This window comes from Uranotaenia lowii, chromosome 3 (assembly GCF_029784155.1).
Source record: "Uranotaenia lowii strain MFRU-FL chromosome 3, ASM2978415v1, whole genome shotgun sequence".
In the NCBI taxonomy this organism is placed as follows: domain Eukaryota; kingdom Metazoa; phylum Arthropoda; class Insecta; order Diptera; family Culicidae; genus Uranotaenia; species Uranotaenia lowii.
In genome coordinates this window covers 200,707,792-200,730,204 of record NC_073693.1, presented here as the reverse complement: position 1 = coordinate 200,730,204, position 22,413 = coordinate 200,707,792, and the positions used below count along the sequence as shown (strand labels likewise).

At 39.2% G+C, this 22,413-nt stretch overlaps 1 protein-coding gene across 4 annotated transcripts in view; it reads right to left on the bottom strand.

The window, feature by feature from the left end:
• Positions 1–22,413, bottom strand: part of LOC129757648 (protein TANC2) — a 392,643-nt gene that overhangs the window by 247,090 nt on the left and 123,140 nt on the right. The gene's annotated exons all lie outside the window — the stretch shown is intronic.

Below are 22,413 nucleotides of genomic sequence, written 5' to 3'. Positions count from 1 at the left end.
TATTTTTTCCTAAATCAATTATACGCAGGGAATTTCATTGGATTATGAAATGGAAAGGAATGGAATCAATAAAAACAAATAAATTTCGCATTACCCGTACTGCACGGGCCGGGTCAATAAGCTAACATGTTGCTGCTGCACCCTGGAGCGAGAAATTTGTCTATTGACCCCGGACCAATTGTGAACCGCGCTCAAAATCAGCAAATGGAAAGGTTCGGTGCGATTTTTCCCTTTCTACACATACATTAATACAAAGGCGCCGATTTGCGGTTTCCGCTGCGCGCTCAGCCATAAATATCCGCGAAAACAAAGCGATCATGTCAAAATACATTTCCGGGACCCATTTTCGATTCGGTTTTGCGTCTCCATCAGTGCCCAGGCCAGGTGAAATTCAACGCGCGCGCGCGGATCAGAGAGCGCTTGTTATGTGGCAAAGCTCGCTGTGCAAAATGATGGCTTGCGCAAAACTTTCCACTGAATGAATGATCCGTTCGTCCGTTGTCAAGTTTTATAATGCCAAAAGGTAAACCCGGTCCTATAAGGTATTTGGTGGCCAGTCTGGTTCCCAAAAAGTTGCGCTCTTAATAAGTCTCGAACTGGGTCGACTAAGGTACCACCTTTCTTCTGCAGCTGAATACAGAATTCACGTGCCTTTTCGTTCCATCTGTGTCCGTCGGCTGCTGCCCGGGGTAATTGAACGTGGTGCATCCTAATTTGACCTGCAATTACTTGGTCGGCCAGTGCTGGACGAAGCCTCCGAGACTCAGATGGTTCGAGGTCAAGAGAAAGAGTAGGTACTTTCGTAAAAATTTTATTTGATCTTGCCTCGAAGGTTCAATCTAGAGCGATTCATTTCTTCGCAATTGGTATCGTTACTTTTCCACCCATTATTGAAATGGAAGCACCAAAAAGCATTTCAGGCTTCTCGTTATGATGTTGAACTGGATGATTCAAGATGAGTTAATCTTTTTGTTTGAACTATTCAATAACGATACATTTCAAATCCATTCTTTCAACTTTGTTCGGAGAAATATGCGAAGATGCATTTTCCAGACACACTTCATTCGACTAGTGCCAGCTGAAACGAACAACAGGAAGTTCCCGATCAGCATATAAACTATCTCTGAACATGTGTTTTTTTTCGTACATTAGCCTGATAATTTCAGACGTCTTCTTCACACATCAAGTTATTCCACGTCCAGCCCAAAATTTCATTGGAAGGTGCTTTTTTTTTTCTCGGGATTTTAATCCCGAAGGATGATTCATCCCTCTTAATAGGACGGTGCAGTTAGCTTATAAAATTCAAACAACATCCAATAAAATTATAAAAAAATGGAAATATTTTTTTCTATCAAATTTAAACAGTCTTTTCTGTTCACCGCTCGAGTAAAATGAAAAGGGTTAGTAATCGCCAGCCGTGGCCTAGAGGACAGCATTTAAGTCTTCTCGGCCAGAGGTCATGAGATCTAATCTCGGTCACGACGTAAATATTACTTTTTCTGTGGGCTTCTGGTGTTAGCATTAGCACAGAGCACAGACGTACAAGCTAGCCTACGAAACTTGTGTAAAATTTCCAACGACCGTTTTGAACCAATGTTTGTTTTTTTGCTGGGCCAGCAGATGTCTCCAAAGACACCATAGAGAACTGTCAAAACAAAACTGAGAAAAAAATAACAAAACTTTGATCATTTTTGAACAGGTCGTATGAACTGTGCGGCATGTTTCAAGAAAATCACTGTTGAAGTTTCGTGACACTTTCGTCATGTTGCATAATGTAAAAAGCGATTGTTAGCGATACTCGAAAGTAACTCGCTTTGAGATGTCTAGAATCAATTCTGATGGGTAAGACTGATCAACAAGTAGTACTTATTGACTGGATATAGTCGATTCGTCCTCTGACGATAATCGTTCAAGGATTGCTAAAACTTATTTCAAAACTGTTAGTTATTTTGACTATCTCAGTAGTGCAAAAATAAAGGAAGTGAAATTCTATCCACCCAAAGGTAAATCTTGTTCCATTCATTTAGCAATAAATAGAACCCGTCTTTTTTGAGCGGTATTAGTTTAATTTAATGAGTTCATATACGATTACGCCTTTTCGAATTGGGCACTTGAAAATTTGATTTGTAACTTTTGAACGGCTCAATAGATTACACTGTTTCAAGTCAATTTTCAACGTGTTTTTTGGATGTCAGCATTAGAAATTTTACACACGGTTTGGAAGATTTTTTGTTCGAGCTTGTACGTTTGTTCTCTGTGGCATTAGTAAGATGCTAGCCATTATACCCAAGTAACACCGATAGTTTCATAAAACTCCTCAAGCCTCTTATGAAACCAAAACTTGGTCTAGTAGCCTGCTATAAAACTTTGTTACTTGGGTATTCTTGAAAGATATATGCTTTAGCTTTAGGTAGAATTTTATTAGATCTCTTCAAAGAAACATGAAGTTTCACCGAGATATACATATGTGTGTGTTTGTTTAAAAAAAAATAATAGAAAGCCAGAATTTAGGCATGAAATTGAAAAAAAAAGGAAATCTTGTAGAATTTAAAACCAGGACAGCTTTGAAATGCCTTACTGCGTTGTGTGAATAACTTTGTATTTTCGAAAAAGCATAATAAAGTAATACATTGAAGGGTAAAACATATAAGAATTCTGAAAAAAAAAATTCGACTACAAAAAAACATCAAAATTTGAAAGGTGAAGCGGATGATTAAAACAAATCCCAACGTCTCAAGCCGTTATTCCGCCAAAAAGATCGGCATGTCACAGAGCTACGCCCAGAATGCAAAGAATAGAGCTGGACTACATACATACAAGGTACAGAACTTCCCAATCCGCGATGAACGGCATGATTCGACGGCTTAAATTCGGGCACGGAAGCTCTACGAGAAGATGCTGACAAAATATGGCTGCTGTGTGATGGACGAAGAAACGTATAAAAACGCCGATTTTAGGAAAACTCCGGGGTTGGAGTTTTTCACCGGCAAGAGCAAGTTCGATGTGAACGACAAATTAAAGAAGAAGAAAATGTCGAAGTTCGCCTCCAAATATCTCGTTTGGAAGGCCATCTGCCCTTGCTGACTGAGAAGTGAGCCCTTCGTGACAAAGGGCACAGTTAATGGCGAGATCTACAAATCTGAGCGCCTCGAGAATGAACGCACACTACGGAAATGTAACGCACGGTGAAACGGAAAATCTAATTATAAACTCTACGGAGTATAAAAGATTGCAAAATATCTATTATTAGGAGACTTAGGAGGATCTAACGGAAAGCTTAAATTTGAGTTATAGGTAGCTAAGATTATTGAATCTATGAAAGCGAAGAAGGTTTAGTCCAACGCAATCTGAACCTGTCGGATCCACCGATGAAATAAACAAAAAAAAACGGTGGTTAAATTGTGCGCCTCATAATTGGACCGTAAGTTTTAAATTTCGTTATGGAATACGAAGAGGCTTCCAAAAAATCGTCCATGTTTTGATAAAACTTCAGCTTAAAGCAGCCCTTAAGCAACACCCCTCTTAGACAAAAATTGATAAGATTGATCTGACAGAGATCGATACTTTTACTTCGCTTTTTTTAGGTGGATCGATCCTGGAACCATTCTGATCTTTTCTGATCTTTTTCAGAAAATCGAGTAATCCTGTCCGGTACACCTCTGGCTTTCATACAAAAAATATTCAAAGTCAGATGGAACAACTATTCGAATAATATTACCAGAATTTCAGTTGTGAACTGGATTTTTGATTTTTGATAATCCATCAGTATTTCGTTGAGCTTCTGTCTGGCCTATCGAAGAACAATTTAAACACAGAGCAGCTCCATGGCAAAAATATTCACACATGGCTGGACCCGGTCAGTGTCAATTTTCTGCAGCATGTGTTCAGTTGAGGCTGACGACGACGACCAAGCCGTCGATGACGAATTCCTGGAACGCAAAAGTTGTCATTTTGCATAATATTCCGTTTACCGATGTGCACGAACAGACGTTCTTTGACAGTCGGTGGCAAGTGGTTTGTCTCATGGATGAATCGGTAGGAGGCATGCCTGTGGTTTTCACTTTTTATGTGTAGCGCGAAATGTAAAACCTAAGCATATTTCGTCTGACTTTTCAAGGTCTGGCGCTTAACACGAGCCCTCGCGGTGTGTGTAACTATGCAACAATCAACTGTCGCGATCCAGCGGAAAATGAGTAAAAATATTTTAATAACAGCTCATGCAGGCAAAAATAATCAGTTATGATAAATTTGATACGACTAGCGGACAGCTTTTTTTTTTGTTTCGGCCCGATCGGTCGTCCATAAAAATTTCCAAAAAGATAAAAGGTTAAGCAAAAAACACGTCACGGAGGGGTTTTTGTCGCGTCTTTAATCGAACACCTCTCTCTCTAGAGCCGCGTGACAGGCAGTGGCTGACTGGCGCCCGCTGGAATTATTTAGTTTCGCATCACTCCGGGACCGAGTACGCAATTTTAAGCGTACTTATTATTCAAGACAATGGCACAAAAGGACGTGACGGACGCGCCTTTCGCTCCGAGCCAGTGCTCAGCTTAGCTCAGCTCTGTACCCTCGAGCAATCAATCAATCAATTTGAATAACTCATTTTATAATTTGGAAGCACAAACTAGGCGGACAATTCATCCGATATCTGATGGCTATAGACAGTATGACTAGGGAACATTCCTGACAACAATCGGCTCCTTCTAGGGTTCCTTTGCCTTTGAAGCCAAACTACCTTGCTTCCAACCGAACGGTACCTGGACTCAAAGTAAATTGTGATGCAACTTTCCGTCTGTCCTGGAATCGGAGCATTATTTTGCACACGAAGAGGCCGTTAACGCTCGGGACTTGGGAGTCTATCACCATTTAGTTCCAGCACCTCGAGGAAACGATTAGCTCCATAACACGATAGACACCGTTATTGATGCGATTATATCTCGCTTCCAAGCGGCAGACCAAGACCATGAAGACGACAACAACAACAACAACAACGAACGGCACCGATGAATCAGCTTAGGTTTAGGTTTGTTGCGTGACGATTCAGGGTCTGTGTTTTAGGGCGCATGCAGACAACGGGTCCCTGCTGGCGGGAGATGAATCTCTGCCCCATCGGACTCGATGAGTTGCTTGAAGCATCGAGAACTGAGAAGACTTTTTGAGGTCGACCCTATCGCAGGCGTCTACGGATGATGTCTTGGCCTCGAAGCCTCAGCCTCAGCCGCTTGTCGCCGATAAGTAGGACTAAAATCAAACAGAGCAGCTTGTGAGCTAGGAACTAGTTGCTTGCAAACTTTTGTAATTATTTAGCATTCAATCTTCGTTTGACACACAATCACGCTCTTGTGTATCAGTTTTTGACAGAAACGTTAAGTACCTTGGTTTAATTTGCATTCTTAACAGCATATTTTCAAAGCAAATAAAGTTCCGTTAACGAGGAGTTAACCTTAGTAATTTTTTGATTTCTTTTCGTTAAAAAGGCACTACTGCCAAATTTAAGTACATTTCGGCTTAACACAATTTTTCAGCGAACGTTAAACAATTATCCACCCATGAACAAGAAGATGAACAAACAAGCCTAATGTTTGTTTTTAACGTTGGCTCTCTTGATGAGAAAATGACATTCCTGCTGATGACTCCTCTAAGTAAGGTGAGTGAAATCTTATTGAAACGGTAGGTATTTAGTAAACGGGGAGGTTTTCTGCTGTCCCAGCAACAACTTCGCGATTCTTTTGGAGAAGCATCTCTGATCGCCGTTGAACTTAAAAGCCTGAGGATGTGGACGTCGGATATCTCGCCCAATTTGCGCCCGTGTGGCTTCAAATCTGGATCTTGTAGGGGTCCAGTCTTAGTCCTAGTCTGGTAATTTTAAGAAAGAGACCGTATCAGCGGGAGAAGGACTCCTGCCCTTGAGTTAAGACCCATGAAGAAAGGACGTCTTGTCTAAACTGTTGAAGATGTTGGAGGAACTCAAACCCCGAAAAGGGTGTGTGTGGCCTATTGAGTTGACCTATTGAGAGACCATACAAGTGAACGACAGGGTGTAGGAATAAAAACAGACATTTGGAGGAACTTTCGACGCGCTTTGATTAGGAAATTACGAGTATGAAACCGATAATTACGAGCCCTTAAGGCCTAAGATCGGTATTTGATATTACGATCCTGCTCCAATTTCTCGGGGCACGAATGAATTGCCTCGAGAGTTGAAGGGGCGAAATCAAGCTCTGAAGCGGACGCTCGTTCGTCAAGCTGCTGAACCAAGAAAAAGGCGATCTCTTCCACAAAAAGATCTTAAATCAGGTAGAAGTGGTTCTCTACAGTGAATATCGTAAACAAAAGTGTATTTGGCGGATGAGGAATGCTCTGTAAATGGTATCACGGATAAAAAACTCTACAGGTTGTTATCAAAATTCGTATGGTTGGCTCTTCGATATCACTGATTTTTGGTTGAACCCATAATATTGCTAAATCTACATCGATGACTACGAATTAACTAGCGTTGCTGTAAAGTTGTTTTGGCTATCGAGGATTTCTCATCCGCTCATCGCTAATATAAACTATCATATGGCGGATTTGGCTATTTTATTCAGGTCAACTTACAGATTCTAAATGTTAGTTTTTGAATGTCACAAAAACAGAAGATGGTGGAAGTTATTTTTTGGAGGACACACAGCGGGCATACTTTGATCCCGGTAGGCCAAAGCAATGGAAAAAAACAAAATCTCCCAAAATGTTTAAAAATCGATTTTACCACGTAAGTAATTCGATATTTTTGAAAATTTATAATGTTCTTTTGGTTGAAAAAACAAACGATTTAGAATTTGAACGATTTTTTTAAATTTTGTTTCAGGGCCAGGGTGGCGTTTTCTGCGCAAGTCTCAAAAAATATCCTTCTGGAAACGGCAGAGCAGCAGCATCATTTTTTTTTCGCCACGAACAGTCTTCGGGCGCGGACGCATTTGCATTTTGCTCCGCAATTAATTTTGTATATATATATTTTTTTTTTACGAACTGACAACGTCGCGAGTTCTTGACCGTTCAAAGTAGTGTATCGCGTCGAACAATTATTTTACAAACATGCCGTGCGGTGTTATTTCGTGCAGCATTAACGACGACCGCTTTCTCTGGAAGTGCGAATTCTGCAATAAGAAATACCATGCTGCCTGTGTCGGAGTTCAAAGACAACGGGAGCATTTTATCTCGGCATTTATGGTACCAATGTGTGCCGACTGCCAACCAACTTTACGGAAGGAAGTGGACGTAAGAAAGTTGCTTTATCAACAGGAGCAACTAGTGGATGCAATCCTCTCACAAACGGACACTAACCATCGCATCGCTGCTGATCTAAAAAAAATCTGCTTAGTCTCAGAATTATTCGACAGCATCGAGCACTTGCTCAACGATGTAAAAGAAACGTTGGCAAATGTAAATAAAAACAATTCAAACATGTGCAGCGCGGTCGGAAAGCACATGAAGGCGTATGACTCACAGTTGAATATGACAATGACACACATCAACGAGTCAAACTCAACTACGTCAGCCAACATAATTAAACACTTGGACGAACGACTAAATTGCCTAAGGAACGACCTTGCAACACCAATGAAGGAAGCGGAGCAGAAAATTCCCCAAGCGGACAGCAGCGAACTTCTTCATATACTTGAGGAGGTAAAATTAGTGTCGGAAGCTATTTCCAACTTCCGGATGCAATCTCAAGAAGTCATAATACCTCATCAAACACTGGAAAAAGAATTAGCTGAAGTCAGCCAAAAAAGCGCTCTTCCTAAAAATGACCATACATCCCCTGGATGGAGATTTTTGGGCAACAAATGGCACTGGAAGCTGGACTGGACACAACTTGATGCTAAACAACGCTCTCGTAGACTTCAAGAAAAAGCTGCTGAAAAATCTCGTCGAAAGAAACGTAACCAAAAACGACAAAATTATGCCAATGACAAACAAAATTACTACAACAACAACAAAAGCAACAACAACTACAGCAAGAACAACAACAATACCAACAGCAACTACAACACGAACAACAAAAGCAACAACAATATCAAGCACAACGTTACTCACATCAATAACAGGAACAACAACAATAACAACAACAGCAACAGAAACAAAAACCATAGAAACAGCAGCAACCATCAACAACTACCACTAGACAAAAACTTGCTGGCTATGGCAAAAACGCAATTTTCTGGTCCACCATTATCCATCGAACATCCTATTGCGGGCCTTTCAACGACCACATCAAAAGCACGATTCATCAGCTTCAAAAAAGGAGAGACAATCAACGCAGATCACTCTGACGTCATGAGGCATAAAGACCACGAATCCAAGGAATTGGACATTTCATTATCACAAATCAATGTCGGCAGCCAATTCGAACTAGATCCTTTACGTCCTCCCATTGTCCGCCTCACTGAACAATCGGTGGAAGGAGACGGCCGTTTTTTGAAGGCAAGACTACGTGACCCAAAAATCATGAAAGTGGTCCGTATGTATCTTGCATTCCTAAAGGACCAGCCGGCAACTGTCTGTATTGAAGGAATGACGTCGACGAGCATCAAAATGATGCTAGCATCGGAGGGCCTACCTACTGCTCCTGACCACCTGCAGCGCATCTTTACAGAAGTACACCAGGAGTTCGGGGTGGGCGCGGCAGACGCTGTTGCTGATCTACAATCCTATCAGCGATTTTTGACCAGCGAGCGGACTCATCGTCTACAACAACTTCGCGAAAGCACCAATAAGTTCCACACTCTCCCTTCAAATTTTCGCAAGTAAGGACGCCTTCTACGGAAGTAGAATTAGATACAAACAATTTTGAAGCAGATGCACATTCAAAAATTTCTTCCGAAAGACAGAGTGCGACTGAAATTTTGATTTATTGTCAAAATTTCAATCGCATGAAAAGCTCAGCAAAAATGAAGGATATTTATAAAAATGTATTAAGCTCGTCCTTCTCAGTCATTCTAGCAACTGAGACTAGCTGGGATGAAAGCGTTCGCAGTGAAGAAATTTTTGGAAGTGCATATAACGTATTCAGAGACGACAGAAATTTTCAAATGTCTCAGAAGAAGTCAGGTGGCGGAGTTCTTATAGCCATTTCTAATAGTTTTAATTCTGAAATAATTCCAACCCAAAAATTCAATGAATTTGAGCAGGTTTGGGTGAAGGCACACATAGCAGGTGAAACACACGGGTTTGCCTCAGTGTATTTTCCACCAGACCATGCTCATAAAAATACTTATGAAAAATTCCTCATCACTGCAGAAGAGGTAATATCCCATCTATCTGCCGAGGTTAAAATTCATATCTATGGGGATTTCAATCAACGCCACGCTGACTTCATCGAGGACTCTGAAAATGAAAGCATATTACTCCCAGTCGTTGGGGACAATGAAACTTTGCAGTTCATTTTTGACAAAATTGCTAATTTGGGATTGAATCAAATTAATCACATAAAAAACCAGCAAAATTGCTATTTAGACCTTTTACTAACAAACATTTATGAAGATTTTTGCGTAATTGAAGCGCAAAACCCTTTATGGAAAAACGAGGCGTTTCATACGGCGATTGAATATTCCATATTTATACATGAGCATCAAAGACCCAACGACTGCGAATATGAAGAAGTCTTTGAATACCAATCTGCAAATTATGAAAACATTAAGAATAGATTAAACAGTGTCAATTGGCAAGAAATTTTTAGGAATGAAGGAAATGTGGAAACTGCTGTTGACGTCTTTTACAAAATTTTATTTGGAATTATCTCACAAGAAACCCCATTGAAGAAAAGAAGACGAAACTCTAAATACCCGGTCTGGTTCAATAGACAAATCATGAACTTAAAGAATCGGAAACAAAAAGCACACAAATTTTACAAAAAACACAATACTAATGAAAATTTAGCATCGTATTTGAACTTATGCGATCAACTGAACTTGGTCATTAGCAATGCACTTGAAGAATATAATGAGAAAACTGAACTTGAAATAAAGACTTGTCCAAAGAAATTTTTTAACTACGTGAAAACGAAGTTGAAATCTGGGAATTTTCCGTCAAGAATGCACCTTGACGAACATGTCGGTGATAACTCGGAGCAAATTTGCAATCTTTTTGCAAATTTCTTTCAAGAAATTTATACGACATTTAATGAAGAAGATCGTGATCGCGATTATTTTTCATTTTTCCCAGAATTCTCAAGGGACATTAGCATTAATCAAGTTCATGTGCAGGATATTCTGCAAGGACTAAAAAATCTAGACGCTTCGAAAGGTCCAGGACCAGACGGAATACCTCCTGTATTCATGAAAAGTTTGGCAATGGAACTGACAGCTCCATTGTTTTGGCTTTTCAATATGTCATTGGAGTCAGGAAATTTTCCTAAAATTTGGAAAAGCTCATTTTTAGTGCCTATATTCAAATCTGGTCGAAAGTCTGACATTCGAAATTATCGCGGAATAGCCATTATCTCCTGCATTCCCAAGCTTTTTGAAGCAATTATAAACGAAAAATTATTTTCCCAAATTAAGAACCGAATAACTGACAGGCAACATGGCTTTTTCAAAGGCCGTTCAACCTCAACTAATTTGATTGAATTTATAGACTTTTCATTGAATGTAATGGACAATGGCAACCATGTGGAAGCTCTTTATACAGACTTTAGTAAGGCATTTGATCGCATAGACATACCAATGCTTCTTTTCAAATTACAAAAAATTGGAATAAAATCTAAACTCCTGAAATGGCTTGAATCATACCTGACGAATCGCCAACAAATAATAAATTTCAATGGAAAGAAATCGCTCCCTATTCAAGTCACTTCAGGAGTTCCGCAAGGATCTCATTTAGGACCTCTACTTTTCATACTTTATGTAAACGACATTTCCTTTATTCTCAAAAATCTCAAAATGCTCATTTATGCCGACGACATGAAGCTCTATTTGGAAATAAGAAATGAAGAAGACATCAGCATATTCCAGAATGAAATTCACATTTTCTACCTGTGGTGCAAAAAGAGCCTTCTGAAGCTCAATGTAAAAAAATGCAATTTAATATCATTTAGCAGAAAAAGAACAACACCAAACATCACAATTACACTAGGAGATCAGAATGTAGAAAAATGTGAACGAGTTAGGGATTTAGGAATTATCTTAGACTCTAAACTTACTTTCACAGACCATTACAATACTATCATCCATAGGGCAAATAACATGCTGGGCTTTATTAAGCGCTTTTGCTTTAATTTTCAAGACCCATACACAATAAAAACACTATATATTGCCTATGTAAGGTCTTTACTGGAATATTGCAGCGTTGTTTGGTCCCCTTATTCAATTTCACACGAAGAAAGAATAGAATCAGTACAAAAGCAATTTCTACTATATGCCCTTCGTAAATTAGGTTGGACATCATTTCCACTTCCATCATATAAAGCGCGCTGCATGCTCATTGACATACAAACACTAAAAGAACGCCGTGAATATGCAATGGTTTCATTTGTAAACGATATTGTTTCGCAGCGTATTGACTCAAAAGAAATTCTATCAAAATTAAACTTTTATGCACCTTCTCGGCAACTCCGAAATCGAAATTTATTTTTCATTAATCACTATCGCACAAACTACGCGAAAAACGGGCCAATAAATCGCATGATGGCCTCTTACAATCAACACTGCGAAACCATTGACTTTACAATGTCTCGGCAAAAACTCAAACACTATTTCAATCGAAGAAATCTAAACTCTTAAGGAGAAATTGTAAAGCAGACACTGCTTAAACCTATTCTTAAGGAAATGCACATGTATCAAACTAGTCTACGTTACGGTTGACGAATAAATAAATAAATTTAAAAATATGCCACTAATGTGATATATGATTAAATTAAAAAAAACATATGTCTTATTAAAAATAATAAGGAAAAACAATGCTCAAATTAATTTTTATTTATATTTGAATCTACAATTTCCGACGTTCATGGGGATCAGCATTACGGTAAAAACAGCCATACGGATGATTGACTAAAAATTCCAAAATTGACTAAAATTCCTGTTGGATTCTCGAAGCTGATGTGATCGCTAAATCAGCCATTTATCCATTTGTGGCATCGTATAATCAGATTGTTGGCTTGATGTTTTTTTCGGGTCAGAACCAAACAATCATATTTATGGTCCTGTAGACGCGTAATATAACTGATAAATCTATATATTTGTCTCCGTGATAGGACTCTTGCACAGTGCATCAGTATTAGTGAGTTTTGAGAGCAGTTTTATTCTGTTGACGGATAGCTTCAAAGCTGTAAATAGATCAGTTTCAGTAAACTGGCCTACAGTTTGGTTTGCTTTGCTTACAGCTTAGTCTGCCTTCTCAAATTATTAGCCTCTATTCTTTTACTCACAATCGAGTGATTCCTAAGGTAGGTAATCGTGTATCATTTAGTCATTTTTCTAATGATTTAACTAATTATTTCCTTTTTACTTACAGGTTTATTCTACAGGGATTCGAACCACCGTAAAACGAACTTTGCGACTAACAAATAAACACGAATCTAAGAAGTAAAATATCTTAATTTTAGAAACTCTTAAAAGTCTAAAACTGCGGACTCACGCTATCTAAAGTTGTAAATATTTGACATTTGATTTTCGGTTTAAGCTACTCTCGACCATGCGAAAAGTAGACGAGGGTTGGATACAGTGGTGGGGGTGAAACGCAGCCGAAATTTGACAGCTGGCTGTTGGCTGGCTGGGATGCCAGGTGCTTTGATTTTTGTAAAACACGGAGTATTGCCAATCATCAAGAAATTGCACAGACAAAGATTTCGCCTTGATTTTTGCAAATATATTCCATAGAAGCGAAAAAATGGATGGTAATATGTCGAGGTATGACATTCCATGAGGCACAATTTTCCCGTATGTTTGGATAACGTGCCGCTATTAAGCCTACCCCCATTCTGATACCTGAACAGCTGCTTCATGGGGACCCCCATCTGTTGCCTTCGCTGCTCCAGAAGGTCCAATCGAGTAATCCGGATCTGATGGGTATCATTTGGGAATACCAGATGGAGTTTTTGGCCCTTTTGAACGAGGGAACCGATGAGCTGAAGGGTGGTGGAGGGGGCTGCGTCAGCAGGGGCAGGGTTGTAGCGCAAGATGTAGCCTCGAATGCCGCTTCGATGGTGAACACCCTGAGTCCGACCTTGACGCCATCGATCGGACAAGCATCATCCGGTTAAGAGCACCTGTATCCGTGGTCCAAACAACCGGTTTAGACCCAAATTCCGACCCAAGCAACACCATCCGTGTTCCATAATACCAGTTTCTTCTCAAAATTTTGTAGAATCGGTGTAAGGATTGATCCAAAACTGATGAGATTTGGATCGAATTTGACGCAGCTCTGAACCGTTTGACAGTTAATGGAACACGAGTGCGGTTGCCAGTTTTTTCATTGGATCGAATCTAATTTCTTTGGTTCAATTCTTGTATGAATTAGACCCAAAAATAGACCACAGCTACAGGTGCTCTAAGATTATGGTTGTTTGGTCCACCCTTAAAAGATCCTTCCTATTATCACGGTTAATCACAGCTATTTCGGAGCATCCGAAAAGTGAGGAGTGTATTGTAATTTAAGATACAAAAATTATTTCGAATAAAATGAATTCTCATCATGATGTATCATTTCTCAATTTCCGGAAATCTAGTTTAAATAAAATAAAATAAAATAAAATAAAACCCAATTTGATTTTAAATCTTTTGATCTTTGGTCTACGACATGCACAGACATACATTGACTTTTTTCCGAATTTCTCTGATTTTGTATCTCAATCACCTGGCATCCCTGGACCTCCTTTTTCGTAAACACTTCAGCCAGCTGTCAAAACTTTTTACAATATGGCTGAACATGCGATTTGGCATTTGAGACCACCATTCTAGATTCATCATGAACCCTACAGAGTCCGCATAGAAGTGCGGTGATGTGACGCGACTCTCGGTCGTTCTACATTCAATGTTTAAAGCAAGCCTCGAATCATTAGAAGAAGAGGCCGCAAATCGGTTCATGTTGGCTGAGAGAGGATTCGTCCATGACCTCTCCTTTTAATGATTTGTGAAGAGGTCGGCTTCAAACTTCAAGACGCAGTATACTCCACGGGAATACTCGGGTGGGTTCAAGATCGGAGGCCCCATTACCCATAATTAAAATATGTTTAATCTTTATATGTATTCCCCCGTTATTTAACCGAAAGAAACCTTAACCACTTATTCCCGTGTATAACTAAACTGTCTCAAGGATTCACCATTTTCCACTTATGAAAAAAAAAATGTATTTTTAAACGTCTGGTGACAAAAGTCAATTTTAAAAGCTTCGTTCAATTGAAGGTCAAGCTAGCCTGAAATATAGGGAGGTATCGACTACCCTACCGTGCACAGACATGGATATTGCTCAAAGAGGACCTGCGTACACTCGGATTATTCGAGTGATGAGTGTTAAGAACCATCTTTGGCGGCATGCAGGAGAACGTAGTGTGGATGCGAAGGATGAACCACGAGGTCCAGCGACTCTACGGCGAACCCAGTATCCGAAGGAGGGGAAGGCTGGTTTAATACTTACGCTGGATAGGACATGTCGCGAGAATGTCGGATGACTGTTCTGCAATACAGGAGTTAAAATAGCTGCACATACTTGCATCATTATGATGCATTCATTATGATTACATTATGATAAAAACTATTAAAAACAAACTATTGGTAACTTTTATTGATTTTGGAAAAATAGTATGTCTCATGTACAACACCATCTACCAAATATTGTTCATAAGGTGAAGAGAAACGATAGTAATTGATTGGGACTAAACTTTTTGATAAATGTTCGATATCAAAAGAAATAGCAGAGATTTTCCAAAAACTTTTTTTCCCAGAAAAATCATAAATTTTATTTGTTTAAATTTATTTGCTTAAATTCTGAAATTCCTTGTATAAAAAGAAAAATCGGCAACAAAAATACCACGAGTCAGTTTGTTTTAATCTCAAGAATATTTTTGGTGCACATAACTCAGAAATATCCACATGTTCATGTTAGACTGTTTCGGAATGCTGCAAACGGAAACATTATACTAAAAGCTACTGGATGCTAAATCTACCATTTGACTGCAGCTTGATTGTTCGATAAACTGTTATTCAATCTAAACTGTTTGATTCATTTTTTTTTGCTCCACAACATAAAACTCCGAGAACATTGTCTCTATGAAAATTCTATTTTCGTTTACTTTCCGATTGACGATCATGTCGGTGGACTTTAACGGACCGGATATCAACCGGACGGTGTGGATCGAAACGTCCAATCAAGCGTGATTGCATGAAAATAGTAATTTAGAGAGCATAGTTTGGACGGAATTCAACCGAACCAAACAAAAGAAAAGTGTCAGTTAGAGTTCTACTTGCTCTGGTAGGTAAATGGTTAAACCGGACTGGTGTTGGTGTCTTTTTGGCGTTGATTTGGTACCGAACGTCCATTCTGGGCGATACGTCATCAAACACATGTTTGCCTTGGATTGACCCTCGAATAGAGAGTCTGTGTTATTTCGTTGATTGAGTGCTCCAAAATACCGCACACTTTAAGTCGCTTGGCTGAGCAAAGTTAACCGCACGTTTTGGGGAAGTCGAAGAACAAGATAATGATGATTATGCTGTTATTTAATCGATTTTCGGCCGCTAGTCGGTTCATTTTTTTTTTTTCTTGGTAGATTGAAAAGAAATCCAATCCAACAGCACTTTACACAGTCCGGTCAACTTGTAGAGACCGGCTAATTGGTGAACCGAAAACAACACCATATACATACCTTCCTACAACAGCCTGTCCGTCTGAGGTCCGAAAACAAAAATAAAAATCAGATCTTCATGACTAATTTCGCCACGGCACAGAGAACAAAATGTGTGCCTTTTCTGCAATTTCTGCTGCTACTCACTTCGGTCCGGGCGAATGTGGAGAACCAGTCAGTCGCTTTGTAGTGCCATCATTGAAGTCATTTAATTTTTTTTTTTTTGCAACTGGCCCAAATCAGCCCCTCTTAGCAGCCGCCGCCCCCAAAAAGCCCTGATCCAGTCAGTCTGCCTGCGTTCTGGTTGGCTGGTGGGGAAGGTTTTGGCGGAGTTTGCCCAGTTCGCGCCTCACTTCCATTTATGGAAGACTCGTAAGACAGGGACAACTTGCCGTATGGCGACGAACTGGACTGAACTGGACGAACTGGGTATTTTTGTCTGGTGCTGGGTACCTAAGTATATCCGATGGCATGGATGTCTGCGTTGAAGACGACCAGATACACACAATTTGCGAAGTGCTTTAGAAGGCTCCTTTGAGCAAGATTTTCAGGCTTCAAATGAAGTTTATGAGGGCATGGGCAGTAATTTCTCGGAGCGCAGACGCTCTCATGAGCTGAAATGATGGCTTGATAAAAGATGAACCCGTTAAAGCATTTGGTGTTTTTTGCACTTTGATTTTCTCATATTGCAGTTATATGACAAAGAACTTTCAAGAGTTCTGGGGAAAAATCTCGAGAAATCTTGGGTTCTATTAGTTTTCTTGGTCAAATGGTAGAAAATATCAAATTAAGAATCAAATTCGAATAAGCAGATGTAGTCGAAAAAGCTAAACTCAAATTCAGATAAGCAGATGTAGTCCAAAAAGCTAATGTGTCTTCGAATCAAAACTTTTGAGGCTTTAATAAAAAAAAAAGAAATATAGATGTCTCTTTTTTTCCTTTTTTCGTTATCCAATAAATAAGATTCATAATGAAACATTTGGACAAATATAGTTTTAGCTCTTTCCTTTGGTACTAATCATCTCATACATTTTATAAAAATATGCTGATAAGGGATGGAACAATAAAAATAATGTTTATTTTTACATTTGAGCCGAATCAGGAGGAAGTGCTACTACTATAAGTGCGTTCACAGCTTTGATAAAAGAAAAAAAATTTGGAACAAGTTTTTGAGCTCGGATGAACAAAAAGACCATGTCTCAAATAAGTCCAGTTTTACTTCTAAGGGCCTTATTTTGGACCACTTAGAAGTAGGCGATGGTTTGTTGGTATCGCACGTGTTTTTTTTTCGTTCCGTAGCGGTGAAAATTAAATTTTTGAGGTTTAAGTAGTTTCTTATTGTAAAATTGTGATTTTTTCTGAAATAAGTGGATAATGCATAGTGATCAATAAATGCATGTTTAATTGATTGTGCCCGACCCGATTCTTCGTTGATTTCGTCCACCTCTTGACATCGTTGAATGATTCGCTACAAAAGGAAACACACATGCTACTTCAACAATTGGTGAGATCGTTCCATTATCCTTCTCCTTCATTTGATGAGAACTGATGTTGCAATCAAGGAGTTGCTACCTGAAAATTTTCAGGAGCCTACAAAATTTGAAAAAAACCGAAATACCGCTTATTAATTTATTAAGAGATTGTAATCCCCCGCAATTTGCGGGGAGTGCAGAGGAGTTTGTTTTTCTATTTCAACCTATTTTTATAATTAAAAAAAGTATAATACTGGAAATATTTTCGGGTTTGTTTATAAAGTTGTGTTAGTGCCTTGGAACCCAACAGTTTGTTTATGTGCTCGTTTAGTGAATCATATTCCAGGTTTAAAATTTCCTATATTTACCTAAATTTGCACTGCTAGAGTTCATTTGGCGGTAAGTTATTGAATGATATAAATTTCTTCGCTATGATTCATATCTATGACATTACTTTCACAATTATTCCGCAAAATCTTTTGGAAGAGTTGATTCCAAAAGATTTTGTGGTGGTACTAATTTGTTCTCCTTTCTTCCAATACATATTTTCAAGAGCGAATAAAGGCGCTATATCTAAGGTTGATGACCAGAGATGATAGTGCTCAATAATCCGAAACATGTAGTTTGATTAAACTTTCAGTAAAGTAATTTTAAAATTGCAATTTATCAATTTATTAATCTATACTGCTGAAAACTGGTTTTTACCCTCCAGATGCTCCAAATTTTCGGCGAATCTTCAAATAAAGACTGTGAGAAACAGTAGTAATTTTAACGTATGATTCCTCGATATGTTGCTATTCAAGTACCAGTTAAAATAAGGAAAAGATACTGAAAATTTATGATTGTACAAGTCGGAATAACAAAATATCACTTTTGAAAGTGTACATAAAATTAGAAGGCTCAAGAGAATACTTTTAAATAAAATTCCGTGACGTGAATTCAGTTCCCAACCCTGTTCATTTTAAACAAACTGAATGAATTCACGTCACAACTTTAAAGAGGCATAACTTTGTTTGTTGTTGTTCAATCCAGAAGTGGGTAATTGTTTTCTATACAACTTATTTCAAGACATCAATTTCCTATTTCCACAGAGAGAACAGAAAACCAAAGTGGTATGTACTGAAGTCAAAAATGTGTAACGAATGCTAGAGCGAAGCAACCACCAGTAGTTTAAGCGCCACTCCCCGATACAGAGAGACTACTGAGGCTTGTTGGATGGCCCGGCTAAGGCTCTTATCTAGGGCGGGTTTAACGCAGCTCAAACACTTCAATCCCATTAAATAGAAACCCAATCGTAAAGTCCGCCAAACAGGTTCGTCTCAATTGCACAAGGTCGAACAAAAAGGAGTGAAGAATAATTTAACTATAACGGAGCGGTAAATAATAATTTAAATTTCCTAATCCCGAGCAATTCCCATGAATCTCATCATTAGTAACAGACACTAGCTTTGCAATAAGAAAAGAGCCGTGTATTCATTTTAGGTAGCAAAGCTTTCTTATTTAAACAAATCTTTCCCTAATGTGACGTCACCCCTAATCTCTTGGTCATTTAGTTGTTCATAAATATACAATTTTCAAGGAAAGATCTAACCTTATGTTCCTGTGAGTGGCTTACGGCGAGGCTTATGACGGCTACACGATGACGGCTTGACGATGACGGCGACACGATGACGATGATCCGACGTAATCTTCGATGACGGTTGCTAGCTAGCATGTATCGGACACGTGGTTGGGCTTTTCACACGTGCTCAACGAGAAGGCTGATCAAAAGAGTGGTCAAGATTTGGCGACGGACCACGTGATGATGATCATACGAAGGTTCACTGAGTTAACGTTAGGACAGGCTCGTTAACCGGTGAATTCTTTTGTTGAGCTCAAAATCTGACGAACTTGGTGTGAAACGAAAACCGGATTCAATTTGCCAAACGGTCAATGCACACCTTTCTTGGCGGGTCGAAATCAGCACGCTTTGCTAGCGAGTTCAAATTGGGTATGCTGGAATCAAGCTCTGCGTAGTGGTTAATTGGAAACGATCCACATTCGAGCAGACTCGATTCTGATGCTCGCTAGCCAAGTGATGAACCGGCAATGGTATTTGGTTCCGATTTCCACTAGAGGGCGGCAGCGTGACAATGAGATGACGACACAACCACACCTGCAGGGTTGAACGGGCGGAGGGTGGTTGGCGATGATTTTATTCGTTTTTCCGGATAGACAGTGTTGGTCGAAAGATTCTGGACACTGCCCTTCGGATTCCGTGTTCGTTGTCGAAGAAATTCTCCTCTCGACCCAAACCAGGACCCACGTTGAACAGTGGGTATTCTGTTCAACAAATAATGTGTTTTTAGCCCAAAATTCATCATAGAATGGTTCATTAACAATTTCTTACCGCTTTGTCACAAACACCGGTGCACACTTGGTGATGTGACACAATTCAGACCAACGTTGATACGACAATTTAGAAATCCTTTAAAACATAATCCGCCATAAGCCTAAAAACTCACTTTATTCTAACAAGATCAACTTACAATCACTTCCTGCACCTAATTTCACAGAGCGCGTGTTTGGAAGGTATTCAGCCGTCGAACAGGTCTGTTACCGACAACAATTTCCACAGAAATGACCCGAGATTGCTCTACAATTGTTGAAAGTCCCTATCCAAACCGCCTCATGAAACATTTTTAGAAGAACGCTATAGTACAATTATTCCCATCTCAAACAATAGGTCCTTTAGACAAACAAAGGAAAAAGTAGGAGGGAAAATTGGAAATGATTGGGAGTTTGCCGTTCCGAACGACCAAATTTCCAAGTAATGAGATCTTATCGCGGAGCTCAAAAAAAAAATCAAGATCGCGCAAGCGCTCAAAAATCTCAGAGACCAAGCCTGGGTACCTAATCCTATTGACGAGTGCTTCACTCACATTTAATGACACGGAGGGAAATTTGTTTGCACATTTATTAAATATTTTATTTATATTTTGATATAAATGAATGTTACATTTCGCCGATGCTAACCAAAAAAATTTTGAAATTTTAAAATTTCAAAATTTTTAAAATATTTTTTTTTCTGTGTGCTTTTTCCCGATCAAAATAATAATCTTAACTGAAAATTTACGCTTAATGGCTGACTGCGTGTTGGAATTTAATCCTAATTAGATCTGTTTCACGTAACCAAATACATCAGATTTATTTGATAACACCAATTTAATAAACCAAATTACCTATCACATTTACTCCAAATATTTTTGGAACAATCGTATACCAAACGAAATATATATTTTACGCCAAAAAACTTCAATCATAATTGAAACAGATATTTGCTGGATTCAAATTTTCGAACCCTACTGTACTTATGTCAACACCAAAAAAACATCGCAGCCAGCATAAAATTTTACACACACTATTGACTGCTCGTAAAGATACAGTCACCTGTGATGGAACACACCAACACAGTGGAGAAGTGAACGTCAAAAAAGTTTGTTTATTTTTGGATCTGGTTAAATTTCGGAGAAAAATCTTGAATTAGCAAAGTTTGAACTGAAGGTATGACTAAAGGTGTATGATAACTACGGATAAAGGATGTATTGGATGTTGAGAAATAAGCTAGTTACTGATTGGGCTATGGAAGAATTAAACGGTAAGTAGTGTGATTTCTGATTGAATACAAAATCAACTAATTTTCTTCTTTTTCTTTTTCAGTGACGGAGGAAATGAGAAAACGTGAATACTGATACTTTTCAATAAAAAAACGAGGATTATTTGACTTTCTGAACAAATTTTGAGCTTGTGGAGAGCTTGTGGAGAGAGGAAACATTATCCTCTCAACACTGGACTAGTTGTGGATCACCTCAATGGAGTATTTTCTTGGATTTTGCGAATCATAATTGTTTATGCACAACCTGTTGTTGTGCAGTCATAGCTGGAACATGAATTGGATCATATGCGTTTCAAAAATGAGCCATGGAAGCTACCTGGAATTGCTCTACCATCCAAATCTTCGAGTGTGTACGTGTTCGTACCTAAGACTTCTCGAATGCGAACTTTGGTGAATTTGTTCGCGAATTTTCCCACGAAATTGCGGATTTTATCGGAAAGATGTACGTTTCTCTTGTAGACCACTTCGCCTACTACAAAGTTTTGTTTTGGATTGGCACGCAAATTGTACGGCTGAGAATAACGTTGATAGGCTTTTAACAAGTTGGCCCGTACAGTTTCATATAGTTTCACCATATCTTCGCATACTGTAATGGGTGAACGATCGTCGGAATTATCAGTTTTTCGTAACAGCTCGTATTCTGCACCCGAACTCACCATATTCCTTCCGAAATTTATAAAGTATGGACTGTACCCTGTGCTGTCATGCACTGCAGTTCTGATGGCTTTGGCAATGATTTGCACGTTGGAGTCCCAGTTCTTGTGGTCCCTCTGCTGATTCAAACTGCATCGAATAGCAGTTACGATGACTCTGTTGATCCGTTCGGTTGGATTAGGTGCCGGATGATAAACTGCCAGATTCCAATGGGTAACTTCAAACTTTCTGAGCAGTTTCTGGAACATCTCGCTGCTGTGGCTGCTCGAAGACACTGAACTAAAACGAATTTGGAAAAGAAGTCGCTCACTACTAATAACCAGATGTAACCGTTTTTGCTCCTCGGGTAAGGTCCAAGGAAATCTAGTGAAATGACTTCCCAAGGGCGTGAGCACATTTTTGGTTTCCCACACATCGGACGAAGATTGATGTTAGGAATTTTGCTTTCGCGGCACACCTCGCAAGCAGTGCAAAACCGCTTAACTTCTGTCGCCATCCGTGGCCAATAATACTTTTCTCGTACCTTGGCCAACGTCTTCAGGTGTCCCAGGTGCGCTTCATTGTGAACTTGTTTGATGATTGGGTAGCGTTCATCAACTGGAACGACGAGCTTCCACCGAAATCCTGGATCTTCTATCAAAGAGGAATTTGTGACAAATTTGTACAATTTATTGTCTCGAACTTCAAACTCTCGATACTTATCAGGACGTTCAATTACCATTTGCTTCAAACCGGAAATGTAAGGGTCTTCTAAGGGAACATCTAGTGCAAAAATACTTCGCGATAAGCAATCCGCAGGAATGTTTTCTGAT